The following is a 23,104-nucleotide window of genomic DNA, read 5'->3' as shown; positions in this document are numbered from 1 at the left end:
TTATCAAAAAGTAAAAAAAATAACAGATGCTGGTGAGGTTGGGGAGAAAAAGGAATGTTTATACACTGTTGGTGGGAGTGTAAATTAGTTCAGCCATGGTGGAAAACAGTGTGGCAATTCCTCAAAAACCTGAAAACAGAAATACCATTCAACCTAGCAATCCATTAATGGGTATATACCTAAAGGAATATAAATTGTTCTATTATAAAGACACATGCACACATATGTTCATTGCAGCACTATTCACAATAGCAAAGACATGAAATCAACCTAAATGCCCATCAGTGGTAGACTGGACAAAGAAAATGTGGTACATATACACCGTGGAATAATATGCAGCCATAAAAAAGAATGAGACCATGTCCTTTGCAGGGACTCGGACGGAGCTGGAGGCCATCAACCTTAGCAAGCCAACACAGGAAGAGAAAACCAAATATTACATGTTCTCACTTATAAGTGGGAGCTGAACAATGAGAACACATGGATACATGGGAGAGATCAACACACACTGGGGTCTGTTGGAGAGTGCAGGGTGTGAGGAGGGAGAGAATCAGGAAAAATAATGAAATAACTAATAGGTACTAGGCTTAATACCTGAGTGATGAAATAATCTGTATAACAAACCCCCGTGACACAAGTTTATTTATATAACAACCTGCACATGCACCTCTGAACTTAAAATAAAAGTTAAATTAAAAACAAAAGAATCTTTGCATCTAGCTGGGAGTCAGATGACTACACGACTGGAGTACCATGTGGCAGAGGCAGCAGTACAATGCTGTGGGTAGGGCTCAGCTTGGCTCAAAGAAATCCAGAAGGGCTTCAGAGAGGAGACAACATGTGGCTAGGGTCTTGAAGGGTGAAGAATTTGCCAAGCAGAGATAGAAGGTGAGAAGGAAGAATGGGAACCCCGAAGTACATGTGTAAATGCATGACATTATGAAAAGGCCTGGACTCTGTGTGTGGAGGGCAGGAAGAGGGTGTGGAGGGGCCAATCTTAGGAGTGGGGGCAGAGCATCTAAGTCAGAAGTTCTCCATCTCAGCTGCACATTAGAATCACTTGAGTAGCTTTTAACAAAATACCAATGCTCGGGCTCCCCTCCAAACCAATACAATAAGATTCTTTGGACTGGGGCTGGGTATCAATACTTTAAAAAAGCTCCCATATGATTCTAATGGGCAACCAGGGCTGGGCATCACTGATCCAGAAGGAGATCGGGGACAGGCTGTGAAGTCTTGTTTGTCCTGCTGAAATTGCAATGGAGCACTGTAGAAACGTGCCCCTCCTTCTCCCTCACTAGTTTCAGACTCCCTAAAAGGAAGCCCTTTAGGATCAGGTGCAGGGAGAATAGTTGCCAAAATGTTTCTTTGTCATTACTTTTTCCTTCACTTATTGTTCCTTCTCTGCATGGGAAGTCCCCCTTCTCCCTTAGCTCTAGTACTCTAGGGTCTGGAGAACAGCTGTGCTGACAGCTGGCAGGAGATTTCCCAGCCTTGGGAGGCTCCTGAGACAGAGCAGGGCAGATGCCCACCTCCATTCCCAGTTAACTACCAGGTATAGGGAGGCCTATCGGCTCCTAGGCCTCACTAGGTGTACAAACAACCTCCTCTTTCACGCAGAACATCCTGCCTCACTCCCCAGATCCCCTCAGACGTGCTAATGGTAGAGAGCATCTTTGCAAGACTCTGACCAATACTGCCTACTCTGGATTTGCTCACTTAGCCACCAGATATTTACAGGTTCTCCCGTTTGTGGTGCCCTACTCATTAGACTCTGCCATCGCAGGACCACACTCCTTTTTTCCTTCTGCCACAGGGTCTTGGAGCTGTTTGCCTCCTCTCACCACTCTGAACATGTTCCCAGAATGCAGACTCATTTTACTGCCAGCCTGCAGTGAATTTGCTGCAGGAACAGTTGTAGAGTGCATTCTAAAGCCAAAGAGAAGTTTTGTTTGCATTTACTGTCAAGTGTGGCAAACAGCAGCTGCTCAACATCCTGAGGCCTCTGAAATTCCGTCCTTGGCCCATCTCATTAGGACTGCAGGGCAGATGTGACGCTTTAGTTCTGAGGCACTGGCACTGTTTCTGCCCTCTTGTGTTGCATTTTTCTCAGTTTGGATTTCCAGTTATTGAATGGTCTTTGTTCTTGAATTCATTTATTTACTCATTCATTCAGCAAATATACAGTTTACCTACTATGTGTCTGCCCATTGCTTTGAGCTGGGCATGCAGAGGTGAGTGCAGCCTCTACTCAAGGACTTACAGTCTAGAAGGAGCTATGATGGAGTGAACCAGCAGAGGAGAGAGTGTGGTGAGTTCAGTTCTACTGAATTAGCTGTGTGACCAGCATGGATTATCTTACCTCTTGAGTGAAGGTCAAACTCAATGGAAACTAGACCAGTGGTTTTTCAAACTGGATTCTTTGTAGCCTCTGCAGCCACTGCAGGGGACAAAAGACTGTAGTGTGAGTGGGCCCTGATCCCCCACTCCCTGTTCAATGATGGCAGGGTCTCTTGTATCTATTTCATATACTGGAGTTCTATGAAAGATCTTGTGATGGTTAATTTTATTGATCATCTTGGCTGTGCCATGGTACCCAGATATTCAGTCAAACATTATTCTGGATGTTTCTGTGAAGAGATTTTATGGATAAGATTAACATTTAAATTGGTGGACTTTGAGTAAAGCCAGTTGCCCTCCTAATGTGGGTGGGACTCATCCAATAAGTTGAAGGCCTTTATAGAACAAACACTGACCTTTTCCAAGCAAGAAGAAATTCAGCCAGCAGATGGCCTTCAGACTGACTACAGACAACATTGCCTCTTTCCTGGGTCTCCAGCTTGACAGCCTACCCTGCAGATCTGAACTTGCCAGCCTCCATAACTGCATGAGCCAGTTCCTTGCAATAAATCTCTCTCTTTAGATATACACATCTTATTGGTTCTGCTTTTCTGGAGAACCCTGATTTAATTGGACAAAGATTTACCTACTAAACAGAACTTTGTAAACTACCAGGCTAGAAGATCCTGAGGTTCTTTCCAGTTCCACTAGTTTGTAATGCTAAGTGTTCTTGTCCTGCCTTTAGCCCACTGCCTTGCCTCAAACTCTGGCTTCTCTGTACTCCCTCTAGCCTTTTATTGCACTCTAACCTTTGGATGCAGCCTCCTTCCTGGTTCCAGTTGTCTGCCTGGTTTGGGTCTTGGTTGCCTGGGTCCTGGCTTAATAACAGGTGCAATTTTAACTTGTCTACTGATTTACTGTTTTCAAAGTGTGTTGCAGACATTATCTCATGTAAGCATCACAATACCCATTTTCTAGCCAAGGTTGTTGAGGTTAGAATGGCTTAAAAATGATCTGCGCAAGGCCATACAATTAGTAAATGGCAGACCCAAGAGTTGAATGCCTTTGAACTCAAACCTTGATGTTTCCCTCTGCCCCGTGTTGTCAGGTCATTTAATCTGTTGCATGGGAGACCCCTAGCCATTTAGTATCTGTCCAGTATAAGGGAGCTGGAGACTCCACCACCAGGAGGAGAGTAACTTGGTCCCTGATTTCCAGGATAAGCAGGTGAAAGGACCCTTGCAATCATGAAAGGTGACCTCAGATGAATGGCAGCAGCTGCTAATCAAGCAGACACCCTCAGAGTTGGCTGGGCTTCCAGGCTCTCGCTGGCAGAGTGTCCGTGATTCATGGCAATGTGGAGACTTTATGAGCCTGTGATAAAACAGTAATCATCAGCTGTGAGGTTGACACAAGATTATGGAGCCACATGGTTGAACTGAGTTACTGCACTTTCCTGGGGCTGTTCACGTGACCGAAGGCAGTGTTGCCCTAGTGAGGTATCTCTGGATGTAGGGCTCAGGATGGAATCTCACCAAGATATCTTTCCTGGGATGGGGCCTGGGGAGCGGGTGGAGGATTTGAGGTTCTTCTGCCTCTAAGTCATATCTTTGGGGGCAGTGTTGTTGCTGTGTGTGGGGGCATGTATTAGTCTGTTCTTATGCTGCTATGAAGAAATACCTGAGACTGGGTGATTTATTTTAAAAAAAAGAGTTTTAATGGACTCATGGTTCTGCATGGCTGGGAAGTCCTCAGGAAACTTACAATCATTGCAGAAGGTATTTCTTCACAGGGTGGCAAGAGAGAGAATGAGTGCCAGCAGGGGAAATGCCAGATGCTTATAAAATCATCAGATCTTGTGAGACTCACCATCATGAGAACAACATGATTCAATTATCCCCCACCAGGTCCCTCACATGAAACAGGGGTTGTATTTTTCCATTGGCCCAAGGACTAACTCTTTGAGGGCCAAAAGCTTGTTTTCTCCATTAGATGCGAGGCTGCCCTGAGGCAGAGACAGTGCCTTCCCCACTTGGGGAATTTTCAGGAGGAGGATCCCCTTTTTGATTACACCATGTCCCTTGGTCCTGCCCTGGACCAAACACTTTGTGAACTACAGCCTGAGAGTGGAGCGAAGTGAGACAAGGGTCCTCACAGGCCTGGGGCCTGGAAGTCCAGCCATGGCAAATGGGTCCCTGTGTGCTTTCTCTCCTTGAGTTGATGCTGCCCACCAGTCTATGGACCTAATGTGGTGAGGGTATGGCTCAGGGGACTCCCAACCTCCCTGACCCCTCTTGACCTTGGGTGAACCAGTTCTAAGGCCTACATCACTGCCTGGTTTCTTTCTCCTGGTTTTATGCAGCCCTGTTTAGCATTTGATAAATTTTATTTTTTCTTTGAGACGAGTCTTGCTCTGTTGCCCAGGCTGGAGTACAGTGCCACAATCTTGGCTCACTGCAACCTCTGCCTCCCGAGTAGCTGGGATTACAGGCGCCCACCACCATGCCCAGCTAATTTTTGTATTTTTAGTAGAGACAGAGTTTCTCCATGTTGGTCAGGCTGGTCTCGAACTCCTGACCTCAGGTGATCCACCTGTCTCGGTCTCCCAAAATGCTGGGATTACAGGCGTAAGCCACCTCGCCTGGCCATTCAATACATTTTTGGGGAAGTCTTCCATCCCACCCAGTGACTGGGGATGCAAACTCTGGCCAACCCTGTTCATCTGCCCCATCTTCTCCCCAACCCTGGATGGGTCCTACCTCCCTCTGTCCTGTTCACCCATAGGGTATTTGCCTCATGCGGGCAACTCCCAAATGCTGCCTGAAAATCACTTAATATTAGAATTGTTTTCCCTCACCTGCCCTATCCTTGTTAGCCACTGGTACCAAATCTGTCTGAATAAAGGGCGGCCATCTGACATGGTAGGGATTGAGAGAGAGAGAGAGAGAGAGTGAGCACTGATGTGGTGGCACTGAAAATGCACTTCCCAGATCTCTGCTTGTGGGGAGCACAATGGCCTTGCACCTCCAGCTGAGTGCTCTGACGTCTCTCACTGCTGCTGTGCTCCCAGCCAGTGCCTGTGTATGGCAGAGCTGCTAAGACAGGCCCACTCCCAAGACTCAGGACCCCTCTGATGGGACATTTTGACTGGAGGATTCTGACAGCTTCAAGGAGCTATCTCATCACTGGTTCTGCAATGTCAACTGCTCCCATGCAAGTTTCCTTCTCTCTTTTCTTCACCCCGGGGTCAGACCTACATCTGGATCTCACAGCTCTCCCAGCCACCCCTAGCTTCCGCCATGCTTTTTCCCTCACAGGTGTTGCCCCTCCTAAATCTTGTGCGCATTTAGTCTTATCCAGGAGTCTGCTTCTTAAGGACCCAGACTAACACTTCTGCTTTTGGAGCCAGGCAGACCCAGTTTCAAATTGTGACTTCTGAGAGCTGTAGTTTCTGCATATGTAAATCAGAGCAAATAAGCTCTGCCCACCCTCACTGGGCAGATGGGAGGATTAAACATGTGGGTTGAAGTGGCTCACTGATACTTTTCACTCCTAAGCTTGTTTTGTACTCACTGCCTTGCCTGAGCTGATTTCACCTGCCTGTGATTTGGGTTGGCCCTAGTGACCTGCCCAGACCCGGCTTCTCTCGCCACTTGAGTTGCTGCTGCCACCAGTCTCAGCCTACCCTCCTTAGGGCCGGAGCCTATGGAATCTCAGCCAAGCAGGTCAGGAAGACTGTGGGCTCCTCCAGGGCCTGAGCTCTTTAAGCGTGTGGGGTCCCACTCAGGATGGCAGCTCATCAGCTTCCTGCTGCTTAAGCAGAAGCAGCACATTTGCCCACATTACTGTCCCACCCCATCCCACTAATGGGTGTTTTAGAGGAGCTTTTCCACTTGAAGTCTTTTTTTTTTTAATCCTAAAAAGGGAAATTACTTGCTTAATTTAATTTGTTTAATATTCCTGCTAAAAAATGAGTTTCAATTAAGAGACCCAGAAAAATCGTAATATTCATTTAACAGTGGAATGGAATTTGAGTTCCACAAATGTATTTTTTTCTCTTTTCTGTTTTTTTTCATAACACAAATCCAGCTAAGTAAATTACTGATCTTTATTGGATGCTTTAATTACATGTTGTTAATGGAAATATTACTGAAATTAAACTTCAATGTGTTAACCAAGGAAAATGCTTTATGTGTTACTAAAATAACCAAATTTCAAGACTTTGTCGATATGGTCAATTGAAAAAGCACCTGGGAAATTAGCCTCTTAATTGTAACACAGTAAAAGACTTTCTACATAGGGCTGTTCTCTTTGAGGCTTGTGGTGGACAGACACTACTCTCATGAGACAGGGGCTTCATGTATATGGGTCAACTCTGCACATACATGTGTGCAGACCCTGCACAGAAACCCCGACTGTCAGGATGAATTAACTCTGCAAATGTCTCAACAAGCCCTTGACACATAAAGGCACAAACACAACTGAAACACACACACTATGCAAACTCAGCTGACGCTGTGGATACTCTATGAAAATTCAGAATCTCTCTATGCATTTATCCATGAAAACGTTCCTGCATTTCCTCTCCTTGAACACACTTTGGCATGCCACATCAGAAGATCTGGCTTTGATGAAACAAGCTAGGCACTCTTAGGAGGTTCTTTGGTGTTCCAGAATGCCCACTTGTCAAGGGATTGGTGGTACTGGGGTCGTGGGGCGTATTCCATAGCTTTTTTATTCCCCTCTGGTAGCCTTTTCATGTGGTACTTCATAGAGTTCAGTCAGTTGTTTGAAGAACAGTGATTTTACTCCAGGATAACACAGTCTTGTGGGATGAGCTAGCACTACATACAGAGTCTCATGTTTTAAACCAGCTTGACTCACTTGACATGAAGTTGTGTCTCTCTGTCATACCAAGGCTGATCAGCTCATTCTTCACCCTGTCCCTAGGAGTCATTCTGTCTTTTTGAATTGGGCTTTAGCTATGACTTCAAAATTTCTAATGAAAACTACCCTCCATGAGGCGGCCTGGGCTGGCTGTTTCAGGGGATGCTTGTAGGATGAGGTTTTCAAGCCAGCAGGCCTGGACTGGAATTCTTGCACTCCTGCTTACTGTCAGTATGACTCTAGGCAGGTTGTCAACCTCTCTGAACCTCAGTTGTCTTAGCTTCTTGATGGGGATAATTATAGCTCTCCATTTCTCATAATTCCCTCCTCCAGCTCATTAACCTTCGCGGTGCTCTCTCTCCCTAAAAATATCCTTTTGTTGACCCAAAACTCTTCCATTTTCCTTTCCTTCTCCTCTTGCTCTTAAAAGCTTAGTCTGGGTCCGGACTGGTGGCTCATTCCTGTAATCCTACCACTTTGGGAGGCTGAGGTGGGAGGATGGCTTGAGCCCAGGAGTTTGAGACCAGCCTGGGTAACATAGTGAGACCCTGTCTCTGCAAAACATGAAAACATTAGCAGGGCATGGTGGCACATGCCTATAGTTCCTGCTACTTGGGAGGCTGAGGCTGGAGGATCACTTGACCCTGGCAGGTCAAAGTTGCAGTGAGCCATGACTGTGCCACTGTACTCTAGCCTGGGCAACAGAGCAAGACACAAGTCTCAAAAAAAAAAAAAAAAAAGCGTAATCTGCTTTCCTATACCCATGTCTTCACTTCCCAGTCAGCTCTCACATCAGTAAGTGTCCTAGTGACAAGCAATAGAACCTACTCTAGCTAATATAAGCAGAAATAAAATTAATAAAAAGATTTTAGGAATCTTCCAGAAACTCTTCCAAGAGAAGCCTTGGGGTCTGTACATGGGGACTGGTGCTCCAAGTCTCCTACGCTGGAGGCCCTACTAGCCCTAACTACTGACTCCAGAGCTGTGGCTGGTACTGCTGACGACTGATTTTGGATTCCAAAGAGCCTGGAATTGCTGACCCCAAAGCTGATAGCTGCCTATCACCCTAATCAAGAAACAGATTCCCCCCAGCACCTGTCTGCTCACCTTGCTCTCTTGCAAATCCACACTTCTCACTGGTAGGGCTTATTGGTGGAGCCCAGGTCACATGCCCGCCCCAGCTGCAAGACGGCTGGGAAAGAGAAGATTTTTCCTTGGGGAAGAGAGACTCATATATGAGAGATTTACCACGCCCGGGAAGGGCATTCAGGGGATGCTGGCAGGTGTGACAAGCATTTGCTGCATGACCCACCCATTACCCGTGGGTCTTGAGCCCGCCCCCACCATGGCTCCATTGAAGTGCTCTAGGGGGACAACCATGTTAGGCATGTCCTCTTTGTCCCTCCATGTCTACTCTCCACCCTCTTCCACCCTGCTCTCTGCTCCCAGAGGCTGACCTGGGGATCTTGCATCTACCTGTTGTCTCACTAGCCTTGTGGCTTCCTAGTGGGTAAGGCCCATAGGGAGCCTCTGCTGGAGACTGGAAGAGGGAGAGAGAGGTCAGAGAATTGATCTCCACAACTCCCTACCCTTGGGGTCTCACTCTGCGGGCAATCCACCTTCACCAGCTTCACAAGCCCTGACAACCCTCTGCATTCAGCCCTCCCTGGCCCTGGCTTTGGTGCTCTTCTGTCTTCTTGGTGCTCTGGTCCTTGGTAGCAGCTGCCTATGTGCCCTTCTGTGACCTCTCCCAGTGCACTGCACTCTCCTCGGGGCTTCCCCTGCACCAGGCCATGCTGTTATCAAGATTCCCTTTATTCAACTCTCTAGACATTTCCCAACTTAAGAGCCCCATCTCTTTCCTGCCAGGACCCTGATAAGACAGCCACAGCAACCTCCATTCTGTCAAAGCCAGCGGACACTTTTCAGTCCTGATCTTCCTCTGCCTCTTGGCTGCATTTAACATTGGGGCTTCTCCTTCCATGACATCCTATGCTCCCTTGGCTTCTAACTCTCTGGTTGTTTCTGCTTAGTCTCCTCCATGGTTGTCCCCTCTTCTGTCCACCTCCTGAGCATGGCTGCTCACTGGGGTCTGTTTACGGGTTTTCTCTCTTTTTTCTCTACATGATCTCTGTAGCTGGGCTCACTCACTCTCTTAGTTTTTAAACCTGTCTTTTTGCTGATGTTCCCCAATTCTGCATCTCCAGTCTCTCCTCTGAGCTCGATTCCAGGTATCTACTGAAAGCATCCACCTAAATGTCACTTGATTATCATGAACTTAACCAAATCCAGAATGACCCATCATCCCCTCCCACCAACCTGCTTCTCTCCCTGTGTTCCAAATCTTAAAGGCAACACACTCATTCAGTCACCCAAGATAGAAGTCTACAGTCGCCCAGGTGCCTCCTTCTCCATCCCTGGCCTTTTCTCATCTCTTCCCCTTTTTCAGTGTTTCTTAACCCAGTCCTCTATTCTCTAACCTAATACTAGTGCCTTGATCTGGGCCTTCATCATATCTTGGGTGAAGTATAGCAGACTTTCTCTTGTCAGCCTCCTAGGTTTCAGTCTTGCCCAGTGGAAACCCTCGCCCTCTTTGTTGCCAAAGGGGTGCTTCTAAAATGCAAAGCAACCAGGTTAGATCCTGCTGAAAGCCCTTCAGTCCTCTGAAGGATTGAGCCCAAGCTCCTCAGCCAGTTCCACAAAGCCTCCTATGGTGAGATCCTGCTCATCTCTTCAGGCTCATCTCATATCACTCCCTGTCTCCAAGGATTTGCTTTAATAATCAAACACAAACTGCTGTTCCATACCTCCAGGACCTTGCATATGCGATGTTCTCTAACCCGAGTGCTGCTCCCCACCTTCCTCACCGATCACCTGCTCAGCCTTCAAGGCTCAGCTAGTGTGTCCTTTCCTCCTGAGCTGATGTCCCAAGTATGGAGAAGGACCATGAATTTTATCTTTGCATTTATCATTCATATTGATTTTTTTTTCTGTGTGTCTATCATCTTCACTAGACTATAATCTTTCTGGTGAGAAGGACTGTCACTTAATCATTTCTAGCATTTAGTGTCTGGCACATGTTTATTGATCCAAATTGAACAGAAGGTATTGGATCAACTGGGTCATAGAATCTCTAAATTCTTGATATCCTGAAGTCCTTGGGGGTAGGATTTACAAGGAGACCCTTCTGCCCTTACTCAGAGGTGGTTTGGGTTTCCCAGAGGGGGTCCTGGGAAATCATAGAACCCCAAATCCCCTCCCCTACAATGAAGCGATCTTAGGGTTGGAGACAGTAACACACACACATCCTAGAAAAGACAGTTGAGTTCTTACTGCTGGCCTGGAAACCTCCCTCCTGCAAGACTTAGATCTTCCTGACACCCTCCCATCTTCTTAATGCTCTGGCTCTGTGGCAATGCCCTCCTTTCAGTTCTCCTTCTTAGGAAATTTTGCATATTTTCAAGGTTGGATGAGGCCATAAAGCATTAAGTTTCAGAGCCAGGGCTTAGAAGTCAGACAGGTCCAGCTTAAAAGCTATGCACCAGCTTGTGACCTTGGCAGTTCCCTGACTCCTCTGGGCTTGTTTCCTCATCTAGGAGATGGGATGGTAATTATAATGCCCAGATCATGGGGTTGTTATAAGGATTAAATGAGATAATGGTGTCAAGCACTAAACTCACAGCCTGGCATCTTGACAGCATGCACTGAATAGAGACTGTTAGGAAGGCTTAGTCCAAATCCCACCTCCCCTGACAAATCTTGGGTGACTCAGAGCCAGCCCACAAGAGTTTCCTTCCTCCGAAGGGTGTGAGTCTGGTCCCAAGCACTCATTCCGGCATTTAATCACTCACCACTCTAGCGTTCATCATTTCCCCACATGCTAGCCATGTCTATCAGGCTTGTCTTGTCCCCCCGCACCCCCACTAGATTTTAAACCACTAGAGGACAAAGATCATGAAGCAAATAATTTCTTGAGACCTTGCAGCCACCTTGGTTGGCTCCTTCCCTTCTCTCCTTTGACTAAACTCCAGCTTAGGGCTGGGGGTGGTGTGGGGGAGCAGGAGTATTGATTGAGAAGACCCAGATGTCTTGAACTGCATGGAGGCGGCAGGTGAAGGGGGAGGAGGAGGGACGGCCCGTGGAGACTACTGCGGGTGGGGAGGGAGAGAGCACGTTAACATACCCTCCTCTGTCGCAACACTGCAGGCTGAGTAGTTCCTAGAAAACATTTCGCTCCGATGATTCACAAGGAGGCTGCCAGGAGAGAAGCAAGGCAGCCTACTCCTCCTGGCGTCTGGGGAAAGATGCTTTGACATAGCCCATTTCCCGAAGCGGAGGGCACCAGCAGGCCCCTGTTTATATCCCTGAAGGGTGTCAAGGAGACGCTGGCAGTTTCACGGGCTCCGGATCCAGGGAACTAAAGCAAGATTAGGTCTCTTTTACAGCAAACCAGATCCTGGGGTTGCTTCCATAAACACCCGCCTGTGCGCACCAGGGCTCGCGCCCCTGTGTGTTTCTGCGACTTCGTTAAGTCCAAACAGGAATGTGATGAGGACACCTAAAGAGCTGAGCGCACTTCGCCTCCCTCTTGGAACAGCCCCCACCTCCCACTCCCCGCTAGGGCTGGCAAAGCCAGAGCCCCCAAAGGAGGCTCCAATCTCTTCCAGCAGGAGAGATGGGAAGGAGCCCACACACTCGCACCACTGCCGCTTGGGCCTACGCCTTCCTCCGCAGGTCCTCGGCTGGAGCGCAACGCCCTTCTCCCCTTTCTGACATATGCCCGGGGTGCCTGGGCAGAGCTTGGAAGCTGGACCCCTCCCTGCCCCCAGACACCTGGAAGCTCAGGCTCCTCAGCTTTTGGGTGGTAGGTCATCGCAGCCCCCACTTCCAACCAACACTCCCAGCTGCGCTTGTCACGCCTGCGGCGGACAGGGCCTCCCATGCGTCTTAACTGGATGTGAAAAGTTAATTCAGGTATAAACGTGAAGGCTTAATGAAAGGAGAGCGCTGCGGATTAATTATGCCGCTTTCTGCCAAGGGAACGGGAAGAATCCCCGCAGCCCAGGGCAGCCCCGCGTCAGCAGCTCGTCCGCCAGCCGCGGCTGCCGCTGAGCCTTGGCCTCTCTCTGGTGCTTTTCGGGACAGAAGGCAGGCACGTTTCTTCCCTGCCTAAGAGGTGCCTGGGGGCTGGGGCGGAAGAGGCACAGTATTAATTACGGGGTTTTGGAGAAGAAATCTGCAGGGGCAGCGATAAACAGATGCATGGCATGTGCAGTTCTCTTGCCAGCAGTGAGTCTGGCTCCTCCCACTCACTCCCCAAATCTTCCATCTTGCTGCTTCTCCTTTGGTGTGTTTGACCCTCCACTGGGTTCTAAGACATGCTCCTACCCTCAAGGCCCTGGAGCATAACTGTTACTATTACTACCACTACTGTCATCATCGTTATCATCACCATCATCATCATCATCATCATCATCATTTATTTACTGAGCAGGTCCAATAGGCAAGGCACTGTGCTAGAAATATTACAGGCTATTTAATTCCACGTTGTCAGCAATTCTATGGGGTGGGTTTTCTTGTCCCCATTTCATTGATGAGGATATGGGGGGTCAAAGAGGTAAAACTAAATTGTCCATGATTGCAGAGCTAAGAATCAGCAAAATTAGGCTTTGATTCTTGTTCTCTCTGACCCTGAGCTGTTATACTGCCCACCCTATTAGCTGCCCTTTAAAAAAAAAGTCACAGACCCAGTGATGGAAACAGCCCCAAGTCATATTCATGTATGTGTAATTCTCTGCAGACAGCATACGACGTTTAGAAGTTCCAAGTAGGATTGCAGCAGGCTTAAGCAGTCAGGAAGCAACTCCTGCCTTGAGTGGGTTATTAAAAAGCATGGAGACTTCCTTCCTCATTTCCCCACCTCCAGAATCAGCACAGATTTCTTCCTCCCTCTCTCCACCATCCTGGGAATTCACATTTCTTCTATGATGGGAGAAAGTGACCCAAATAGCTCCTGGGACCAGGAGAAGGAAGCTCCAACCAATGTGCCATTTTCTCATCTATGTGGAATGCTGCATCACTGATGAGTACCCTGTCATGCCATGCTGGAGCAGAAGTGAACTTCATGCCCTGATTCCCCCTCCCAGAGCAGACGATACAGAGAGAGGGCCCTGGAATCTGACCCGCACTGCGGCTGTGTCTTGGGGACAGAACTGTGCCTGTTAGAGTAGGGATTTTCCAGGGGCTGTCGCATCAAGAGATTTTTCTCTCCACAGCTGCATTTCTGTGCTTCACTTCCACACTTCCAGCCTGAGAGTATTCAGGCTGGTCAGACACTGCCTGGCAGTCTCAAGGGCAGCTGCCATGGTCAGCAAAGTGGACTCCTAATCAAGAGAGCCACCCGATATGCTGAAAGGTGGGGAGAGGGTGGCTGGTGGAGGTTAGCAGCTCAGAGAGGTCAGGAGACATGCTCAAGGTCACACAGTAATTCAGCCCAAGCAAAACCACAAATTTGAATTTCTAGGCTCCCAGTGTAGACCTCTGCTCCTCAGAGCTCCTGCTGAACTCCATATTTTTCCTTTCTGGGTGAGCCTTCATCCTAGGGAACCCCCATTTTAAAGATGTGCAAATTGAGACTTAGAAAGGTAGGTTGACTTGTTCCAGACCTCCCAGTTGGTAAGTAGTGGGACCTATATTGGAAATGTGAGGCAAATCAGGGTACCTATGGAAAAAGGGTGGCTTAAGTTTCACTCAGTTTATATTTATAGGATACCTACTATGTACCAGGCAGTGCAATGAGAGTACCGCAGTAAACAAGAGAGAAGGGGTCTCAGCCCTCTAATGGGGCAGGTGCCTGTGCCTTCCATGAGACATGGTGGAAATTGGGCGTGGGTTTTGTTCACCTCTGAATTTCCTACAGTGATGGTTCACCACCCTAGCTGCAAAATAAGATCACCTGGGGAGTTACAGAAACAAACAATACCAGGGTCTCACCCCAGACCAACAAAACCCAAATCTCTAGGGGTGGACTCTGGGCATCAATGTGTTTCAAAAACTCTCCAGGTGATGGAAATTGACCACAAGGGTGAGAACCACTGTTGTACAGCTGCTACAAGAGCACATTGAACAAAGCAAGCCAGAATGTGTGGCTTCAACTAAAGAATCTGGGGAGTGTGACTGCCATAAGACTGCACATTTGGGAGTAGTGGTGCCCCTCAGAAGGCAGGAGTGGAAGGTACAGAGGGCTGCTGGGGTGACCCCACACACAGGCCTCTCTCAGACAACAGAACCAAGATGGCAGAGTGACAGGCTGATATGAATTACATTAAGGTTTCTGGCTGCCATCTGCCTGGGAAGAATTTATTTATTTATTCCAGTTTCTAAAGAGGGGACTTTTGCCAGAGTGAATTGAGATGTACCTGTAAGATTTAAAGCATGAATTAAAATACATAAAATAGAGCATGGAGCAATTAGAGTGGCAGGAAGTGGCTTCGAGAAAGTTCATAAGCTCTGAGTGTTCAGACTGGGAAGAGACCAAATACCAGGCAGGGACTTGCCAAAGGCTCTGAAGGTCAGTAGTGAAGAGGGAAGAGAGTGTCCGGAGGTCTCTGCTCTTCCAAGTTGAATGTTGAGAGATGGTCTCTAACCATATGGAGCCCCAGGCTGAGGGAAGACACAGCTCCATCCTCAGGGAGCCCCCCCAGTCTGAGGGGAGATATAGCCCCATCCTCAGAAAGCCACAGTCTGACAGAGACACAGCCCCATCCTCAAGAAGCCTAGTCTGAGGGGAAACACAGCCCTGTCCTCGGGGATCCCCAGTCTGAGAGGGACACAGCCTTGTCCTCAGGGAGCCCCAGTCTGAGGGCAGACGCAGCCCTGTCCTCAGGGAGCCCCAGTCTGAGGGGAGACACAGCCCTGTCCTCAGGGAGTATTGTGTTGAATGTGTCCACATTCACACGTGTGAACCTTAAGTTTATTTGGAGTGAAGGTACCAGTATAAGTGTATGTGGTTATTCATGTTCTCACTGGAAATTTTGTGTGTGGAGGCTGAATCCCAGAGTTTTAGTTGGATTTGTTTGCTGTCCTTTTCACATTTGTGATTTAGTAACACTTTGTCAAAAATATCTTTTTTTTTAGTCTCTTCCTACCAGCTAGTAGCCAAAAGGAGACCCAGAAGGTATATGTTTATCAATAATAATAATAGCTGATATAGCTTTGTGCTAAGAACTGTTTTCAAAGCTTCATGCATCATAAGTCATGTAATACTTTTTTTTTTTTTTGAGATAGAGTCTTGCTCTGTCGCCAGACTGGAGTGCAGTGGCGCGATCTCAGCTCACTAGAACCTCTGCCTCCTGGGTTCAAGTGATTCTCCTGCCTCAGCCTCCCAAGTAGCTGGGACTATAGGTGCATGCCATCACGCCCAGCTAATTTTTGTATTTTTAGTAGAGACGGGGTTTCACCATGTTGGTCAGGCTTGTCTCGATCTCTTGACCTCATGATCCACCCCCCTCAGACTCCTAAGGTGCTGGGATTACAGGCATGAGCCACTGCACCTGGCCAAGTCATGTAATTCTTACAACAATTCAGTTTGATGGATATTCCCAACCTATATCACACAAGAGGAAACCGAGGCACAAAACCTAACTCCCTGGATGTCACATAAACAGGTTAGAAGTCTACCTGGGTGCAAACCCAGATGCTCTGAGGTGTGGGGCTGATTCCAGCTGGGCACCCCCTGTCCTCCCTGTGGACCTTCAAGCCCCACTGTCAGGAGTGTGTTCAGACCCCACCATTGGGAACCGTGTCTTCATTTTGTGCCACAGGGAGTCAGGGTCCCAGGCTCAGATACTAGCTCAAAATGTGACCTGGTATAAGTCCTTTTGCCTTTAGGGCCTCAGTTTCCCATCTATAAATGAGGGAGCTGGGTTGGATGAACCAGGAACACCTGGGGAAACTCAAAATATGGATTCCTGAGGATTCTGATTCAGCGATTCTGTGTGGGCTCCAGCTGGTATTGAGAACTCTAGACCACCTTCAAAAACAAGATGAGAATCACAATACCTACTGTAGCAGATGTTAGCAGACATTATTTATTGAGCATCTATCATGTGCCAGGCCTTGTATCAAGTGCTTTACAGAGATTGTCGCATTTTAGTGTCACAACAATTGTGTACCAAAGATGCTGTTTTAATCCTAATAAAGCTTAGAGAGGTGAAGTGGCTTTTCAAGGCTACCAGCTAGTAATTACAACAGCCAGGATTTGTACACAGATGTTGTGACTTGAGCACTCACATTGGATATTCGTTACACTACTCTATCCCTTTGCTTGTTCAGCTCACTGCCGTGCCGTCCCCCAGACCTTGCCGAATGGGCTATGGGCGATGTGACTTATTTCTACAGCTCATTGTGCCAGGGGTGGGCATGTGGCTCAAACTAGCCACTGAACCGGATGGCTAGTAACCAATCAGTGTTTCTCTTGAGAACTTGAACTGAGATATTGAGAAGAGACATTGAAACTTTGGATGACATTGAGACCCAGAGTGATAATTTCAGAGCTGGAGCCAGACTTGGCACCATAAGAACTCAAAGTTATGTTGACACTGAATTTATGGGGAGCTTTTCAGAAGAGGCTGGTTTGCAGAGAGGAGAATGGAACAGACAGAGTGAAGAGAGACCAGAGATGAGAAGGAGAGCAGAAAGAGAGAAGGAAGCCTGCGGGACGCCTTTCTAGGCCCCTGGAGACCAGCCTGCACTCCCTGATATTAGGATGCATGCTCTGCACCAGTTCCTTTCTAATAAATACCTTCTACTTATGCGAACTCCGTGGGTTTCTGATCCTGGGAGTTGAATTATTCCCTAAAATACTTGCCCAGAATTCCCTACAAAGTTTTTAGGATCAAATTAGCTCATGTGTATGAAAGGGCTCAGTGACCTGCAAGGAACTATACCAATTATGAAATATCTGGAAAAAAGTTTTAAGTTTAAATATAATCAATGGATCACTGTGAGAAGAATTCAGAGATGGAAGACTTACTGTGGGGAGAGTTTAATAAATGGAGCTCTACAGAGGCAGTGGTTCTGCACAGAGATTTGTAGAAGATATAGGATATGGATGGCAAGAGAGAGAAGACCCTCCAAGTAGGGGAACAGCAGAGGCAACCAACCCTGTGAAGAATGTATATGGGTGTGTGAATGCAGAGGGGGCAGCAGGGGTGGCAGGGGATTACTGTGGCTGCTGTCTAGTGGGGATAAGTTTGGAGAACTCCAGTGAGTGGATGTTTATTTTGTATACTGGGCAATAGGGAGCCATTGGAGGTTATTGACCAGGTGGTTTTAGGAAGGCAGAAATGATCTGATGAATTAGTTGGGGAGGGGGATGGTGAGAAGTAAGCAAGAAGGCATTGTAGACTCAGAGGGCCTGGAAAATCATGCAGAAGGAGAGACTGCATGAATGAAGAGTAACCAAGACTAGGTAATAGGTTGTATGTGGGTCACCTATTCATTCATTCAAAAAACTTTTGAGAGCCTTACTCTGCCAGGCACTGTTCAAAGCCCAGGTGATTTAGAGTGAATGAGACAGGTGTGGTTCCTGCCCTCTGGAAGCTTACAGTCTGGTAAGGGGGACAGACATTAATGCAGTGATGCTGCAAATCAGTAGGGGATCACATATGGCAAGATGAGCCTGTTACAGCAACTTGATCAAATTGGAAAGAGGGTGGAAGTGGGTCAGGGAAGGCTTCCCTGAGGAAAAGAGGTTTCCCTGGGATGCAAAGTCTGAGTAAAAGTGTTCTAGGTGTACAGCAAGTGGAAAGACATTCCAAGTTGTGAGAACAAAGGCCTAGAAATACCTAGGACTCAGAGAGAGCAAGGAGGTGGGGATGGTCTTGGTGAGAGAGGAGACTGGGAAGGCAAAAGAGGCCCTGCAGGGCTTGGCAGGCCATAGTGAAAATTTTGGTCTTAACTCTAAAAACAGTAGGAAGCCAAGGGAGCAGGGACGAGCATGATTCGGTTTGTGATCTTAGAAATCTACTCTGCTTGGAATCTGAAGAAAGAACAGGAGTGGGTCCAAAGACGATTCTGGGAGGTCAGTTAAGAAGGTTTGGCTGTAAGACATGGAAACTAACCCTGATTATCTCGGCCACAAAAGGATTGACTGGAACTAGTTAGGGGACTCACAGAACCGAAGAGAAGGTTCTGGGGACCTTGGTGATTGGTTTGGGTTTAAGTCCCCCAAGACTCTCTTTCCCCTTTGTCGTCATGTTCTCGGGTCTCTCCCCATGCTGAGGATATGGGGTCACATCTTTACATTCATTGCCCAGAAAAAAAGAGAATATTCTGTGACAGGACTCTGATCGAGCCTTATGCTTGGCCTCAGGGTCTAATGGGATGGGAGATACAGTGGGGCAGGAGTACTGGGACTGACAGCCCCACCAAAACCAGAGGGAGCCTGGGAAGAGCACCTCCCTAAAGGAAGGGGTGAAGGACTTGGGGGATTCTGCTGCCAGAAAATGACAGAAGGGACATGCACAGACAGAGGGGAAAATGCAGAAGCGATGCCAACAATCTAGATGGGGAGAAACAGAGCCCAGAGAATGGTTTGAAGGAGAATGGAAAGGAAAGGGACCAGCATGGATGAAGTTACTGTGTGCCAGGTATTGAATTGGGTCATTTTCCTTATTTTCATAACAATTCCATGATGTAAGATTAATTTTATAGAGAAGAAAACTGAGGCTCAAGAGAAACAGGGTTGCTTGCCTGAGATCACACAGACTTTCAATGGAGGGGTTGAGGGTTGATTCCAGGATTTGGGGGTTAATTTCAAACTCAATGCTTTCTCGTATTCAGTGTGTATCTTCCTTAGGAGTGAGTTTGGGTGGAGAAAATAATATTGGCCTTTGACACTGACTTTCCAATTACAGGGAGGCCAACCAAAGAGAACAGCCTTGGAAACAGCTTAACATCCAGGCTGACAGAGAGAATGAGGGGTTCAGTCTAGATCTGGAAGTTGAGAGGTCATCCTGGCAGGCTCCCCAGCCATGTGAGTCCCCATTAAAATGGATCTCTGTGCACCGTCTACCTCCTTTTTCTTTCCTCCTCCCACTCCTCGATGTGGTTACCTGACTGGCCCAGTTTTTGCTGATCCTCTAATTAACAAAAAAGCCAATTGCTTGTTTTCTTAATTCTTATTTTAGGAAAGGAAGCAAGATGATTTTGCACAGGTTTGTCTGATTGCTGGATTAGCAGGTGCCTTCCAACTTGCTCAATCCTTATGTAATTCCTTGATCAACCTGATTCAGCTCAAAACAGCCTGCACCTAGAAAACTTGGGATAAAAGCTGTGTTTTCAGGTGTTAAGCACTGGCATTGTGTTTTTTTTTTAATGTGACCAAAATGTGCCTGTCTGTAATGAGAGTGACAGGCATACCAAGAAGTGGTTACCAGATACAGAATTCAAAGAGTCTGGATCTTGAAAATGAGGTCCAGGAGAGATGGAAAGGGGCGTGGACTTGGGGGTGGAGTCAGGAGGGAAGCGTGACTGGATACTGTGCCCCAGGCCCAAGCAGAGACTGCTCAAATCATAGTTAGGGTTCAGACAGGAAACAGATGCCACATTGCAAGTGGGGAGTTTGTAGATGGTTTAATAAAGGGACCATTTAAAGAGGAGGGCAGGGTACACAGAAATCACAGGAATAATGTGGTGTCCAGGGCTAGTAACACAGGGGTCATTCCCACACCTAGATCTGAAGGGCCAAGGGGATGGAACAGAAGAACAATGGCCAGAACCCGGAGGCAGAACAAGTTGTATGGACAGGACCACTGGACAGGAGCTGCGGCCTCCATTTGAGGATCCTGCAGGGTGGGAGCTGGGAATGAGCACCCCAGTCTCATTCTCCTTCCTTCCCCCATCTCCTGTTGGTGTTCTTCATTGGCAAAACCCAAACGGAAGCCTGGGGCCGAAGGCCCAGTGAGGGATCCCATAGGCTGGACAGGGGTCTTGCGGGGGAGGGGTTGGGGGGAGGAGCATATATAGAGGACTCAGCACAGCTCTCTGCAGTTATCCTCCTGGCTTCTCTGGCTGTGGACTGTGGAGAAAAGCAATGTGTGGGTGGGGGAGGAGGACAAGCTTCAGCCTCAGTCATTGCTGTCTGAGCCTGGTCTTCCAGCTTCCTGCACACCCAGGCTTGCCAGTCAGGTCTCCACACCCTTCCCTCCTTTCCTTACCTTTACCAAAGCGTATTTGTCTCTCAGGGCTTATTAGACAAGTGGAACTCGTCTGACAGATAGAACCTGGTTTAGATGTGTTTCCCCTTCATGTTCCCGCTCATAGAAAAACAAAAGCAACACTCGCCATTTAGGCCCTGCTTTGGACTTCAGGGGAGTTTGGACACACCTCTTCTGAGGAAGAGGAGAATCTACCTGACCCAGGTGTGCCAAGCCTGCCTCATTGTTTTGACTCTCATCTTTTGCAAGACCTGAGAATCCATCAGCGTGGAGCATAATCTGGATATGCTACCCTTTTCTCACTCCTAACTCCATATAGACTGTCCATCTCTATCCCTTCCTTCTAGGAAGTCTTCCCTGATTACCCCACCAGTATCTGCTCACTTCTCTGCACCATCGGCAGTCATCATTCACAGGTTCCTGTTGCTCCTGCATATGGTTCTGGAAATGTGGGTTCTAAGCCCACTGGACTGTGATCACTTTCATGGAGCATCTCTTTGGAATGTCCCCAACTTTTCACCATCTGCACCAGCTGAGCCAACATCTCTGGGAAATGTGAGGTTGCAGGGGAGGCACGGTGTTCTGTACAATCATCTAACCTGACCCCAGAGACACAATGCTGAGAGTAAAATGTAATATATTCAGGGTTCCATGGCTCTGGGAACAGAGAGAGACCATTGAACCAAGTTCTAGTTCTGGATTTTGAAAACTGAGATTGTTAGAATTGGAAGGAAGCAGAGAGATCACTTAACCCAATAGTTTACACTAATTTATAGCTACAGAATCTTTTATTTCCCACAAATTAAATCTTTTGTGCATTCTGATAGCTAACAGAGAAATGGCAGCTTCTTTGATTAAGGAGGTTTAAGGGCCAGAACTCCACTCAGCCTCTGCTGGTCTTCAGGTCTGAGAGGCAAGGGCTCCACGTGGCACAAGGACAAATCTCTGAGCAGTCCCAGTGTGAACATTGAGGCCACAAAGGAAGGTAACTTGTCTTAGCTGGTTACTGGCAGAGGAAGAACTGGAACCCTGGCCTCAGCATTCCCAGGCTGATGTCCTTTCTTTCTCACCCGGCTTCTTATGAAAGTTGTTTGCCTTGGTCATTTGTGGCCCAGCTTTCTCCCCTCCCTCTAGACCAAGAAACCAGGTCTGTGGGGGAACAAAGCATAGCTGGTGAAGCTGTGCTGGGCCTATGGGGAGTGCTGGACATCTGGGACTGGAACAAACCTCAGAAGCACCTCCTGATTATACCCCCAGCTCGTTAGACCCCAGTGGCTGAGCAGTCCAGTTGCCAACAATCCAGGCCCAGGACTTTGGGTTGTGAAAAGCCCAGGCTGGATTCTCTCACTCTTAGATGAGTGCCTTCCTCTGACCTCTCAGGAGCTTATTGGTGACCTGGCAACTTGGCTGTGTCGAGATCCTGTGTGAGGTTCAATTAGCATGCAGGGCCAGTGCTGGCTGGCTCCACGTATTATTTGCACAGGTTAAGTATTCCTGATAAGGCTTCTCAAATCAGAGGGCTGAAATGAACTTAATTAGAACTCGGAATACTCAAGTTAGAGATAAAAGGAAGCACCTCCAGTTCTCTGAAACAACACACTGGGGGTGGGGAGAGCAAAAAGGAAACGGTGAAGGAACCGGTCCCAAGCCATGATAAAATCCTTCCGTGTGCAGACAAGGAGGCTGGAGCCCAGCCCTTAAGCCCTGGTCTTCCCTCCAGGGACCACCTCTTCCCACCAGACTTAAACTCAGACCATCTCCCTGGAAAATGAATGTCAAGTATACTCAGGGGCCAAGCATCATGGGTGTGAGGAGAATGAGCGGGTTGGTGGGCAAGGAAAGGAAAGGGAATTCAATTTTTACTCCATTTAGAAAGACCAACAGATCCCAGTGCTCATAATTTCCTCCAGGTTGGGGTAGGAAATGCAATCGTCAGAGATGGCAGCTTCTTAAGCCTGGGTAAGAGGGCAGAGGAAAGGGAAACTAGCTAGTTTTCTCTAATTCTTTCAGATTTTCAGGTTAGTTCTCTCCCAGATTCTACACTTCCAAGAGTCTGAGTCCCTTCTAGTGGCACCTTTAGCTCGTTCCCTGGTGGGATAGATAGAAGACACTCTGCTATTCCCAGTGGGGCCGGGGCTCTTGGTGCCTCACCCATGTCCCCACATATGCTCAGTGCTCAAGCATGAGGTGTGTTCCACACAGGGCCCCAGGCCTCCCCAGCAGGACCGAACCCCAGTGGCCCACAGCCGTCGTCTACTCAATACTGCACCCTGAAGTGGCTGCCTCCCTTCCCTGCCCAGTTCCATGCTCCCTGTGCTCACGGCCCAAAGAAACCGCTTGCATTCAAATCCTTGTTTCAGAATTTCCTTTGGAAGACGCAAGTCAAGATGCTTAAGAATAAAGAATCTTCAAAGAACAGGGGCGGCTGTTATTATTTTCCTCCTCAACTTTTTCATAAGCTTGGAGTGAAACACTGCAGCTCCTGCATCATCTTCCTGGTCTCACGTGTCTTTATCTCTCATCTGATTGGTGCTGAGCTTCCCGGGGGCGTGACCTCACCGTGGCCTCCTTTTCAGCTTCTGCCGCTGCCACTGGAGGTCATCTCACCACTGGCTCACCCCTGGCCATCTACTCCCTTTTGGCCTTGGTCTAGAAAG

This window comes from Pan paniscus, chromosome 5, assembly GCF_029289425.2.
Source record: "Pan paniscus chromosome 5, NHGRI_mPanPan1-v2.0_pri, whole genome shotgun sequence".
Taxonomy (NCBI): Eukaryota; Metazoa; Chordata; class Mammalia; order Primates; family Hominidae; genus Pan; species Pan paniscus.
Note: the sequence above shows the minus strand (reverse complement) of the source record.